The following is a 1632-nucleotide window of genomic DNA, read 5'->3' as shown; positions in this document are numbered from 1 at the left end:
TCCTCTTGAGTTTTTCACCATGGTTCCTTAAGGTAGATCTCACATCCTCCCTAAAGCTTTTCAACTCACTTATGTCCTGACCCATGTTTGCTAGCATTCCTTCTATCCTGTTTAATTGATCTTGAAATTGTTGGTTCGGATTAGGTTGGGCAGGTTGATTATTTTGGCCATGATATGGTGGTTGGGAGTAAGTGTTTTGTGTGGCTTGGTATGATCTTTGGTTGGAGTTTTGGTATGTGGAATTGTTATGTTGGTTGAGGTTGTAAGGTTTGTGGTTTTGTGGTTGGGTTTGCTGGTTTCCCCACCCAAAGTTTAGGTGGTTTTTCCATCCTGGGTTGTAAGTGTTGGAATGTGGATCATATGGTTGCCTTTGTTGATTTCCCACATAGTTGGCCTCTTCCCAATCACCTCCTTCAATGCTTACTTCCTCTTGATCTTGTGTGTGTATTGCAGCCACTTGCTTTGTTTCTAATTTCCTGGTGAGCTCTGCTAGTTGCTTGGCAAACACCTTGTTTTGGGCTAGAATTGTATCAACATGGTTCAGCTCCATAACTCCCTTAGTGTTGTGTCTCTCTGAAGCATAGTAGTACTCATTCTCAGCCACTGTCTCAATCACTTCAATGGCTTCTTCCACAGTCTTTTTCCTGTTCAATGAACCTCCTGATGAATGGTCTACAGCCTTCCTTGATTCATAAGAAAGTCCATCATAGAAAATATGCAATTGCACCCAGTCATGGAACATGTCTGGTGGGCATTTCCTTGTCAATTCCTTGAACCTCTCCCATGCCTCGTAGAGAGTTTCACCATCTTGTTGTCTAAAAGTCTGAACCTCAGATCGAAGCCTATTGACCTTTTGTGGGGGGTAGAAACGTGCCAGAAACTTGCTTTCCACCTCATCCCAGGTTGTTAGGCTCCCCCTTGGGAATGATTCCAGCCACTTAGCTGCCTTGTCCCTAAGTGAAAATGGGAACAAGAGCAGTTTGTAGGCATCTTCCTGAACTCCATTGGACTTCACAGTGTCGCAAATTCTCGGGAATTTTGTGAGATGTTGGTTTGGATCTTCATTAGCACTCCCACCAAATGAACAATGATCCTCCACCAGTGATATTAGCTGTGGTTTGAGTTCAAAATTGTTGGCCTGAATGGGTGGTTTCTGAATGCTGCTACCACAATTCCCAGAGGTTGGGTTTATGTATGAACCAAGAACCCTCCTCTCGGGAATGGCATTGTTTCCATCAACTCTCTCATGGTTGTGAACTTCTCTATCCATGTTGAGATCTAGAGCTTCCTCAAAATTGTCCTCAGATTCTCCTTCAGATTCTTCTTCTCTCAGTACTCTCTTCTTTCTTGCTTCCCTTCTAAGTTTATGAAGGGTCCTCTCTGGTTCGGTATATGGAGGAGTTGATGTCTCTCCTCTCCTACCTGTCATACAAGAACACAGCACAGGCAACAAACAATTGAAATACTCTTGGTTAATGGAAGAGTATGGTTAGAGCAGTTGAGGAATTAATTCAAATAGTTAGTGGGTCAATGAGTTAGTAGCTTGAATTTAAAGGCATAAAGAAAGAAAGCAAGTAACAGAGTGCAGAAATTAAAATTCAACAGGTAACTTGAACTGAATTAACAAAACAA

The 1632-nt window shown here is 42.3% G+C and overlaps 1 non-coding gene across 1 annotated transcript; it reads left to right on the top strand.

The window, feature by feature from the left end:
- Positions 1–740: 740 nt before the first annotated feature.
- On the top strand, positions 741–844 carry LOC112765334 (small nucleolar RNA R71). Its single transcript, XR_003183643.1, has one exon. It is a non-coding gene; the product is annotated as a small nucleolar RNA R71 (small nucleolar RNA).
- Positions 845–1632: the final 788 nt, after the last annotated feature.

This window comes from Arachis hypogaea, chromosome 2, assembly GCF_003086295.3.
Source record: "Arachis hypogaea cultivar Tifrunner chromosome 2, arahy.Tifrunner.gnm2.J5K5, whole genome shotgun sequence".
NCBI classification, from domain to species: Eukaryota; Viridiplantae; Streptophyta; class Magnoliopsida; order Fabales; family Fabaceae; genus Arachis; species Arachis hypogaea.
Note: the sequence above shows the minus strand (reverse complement) of the source record. Positions and strands in the feature narration are given on the sequence as shown.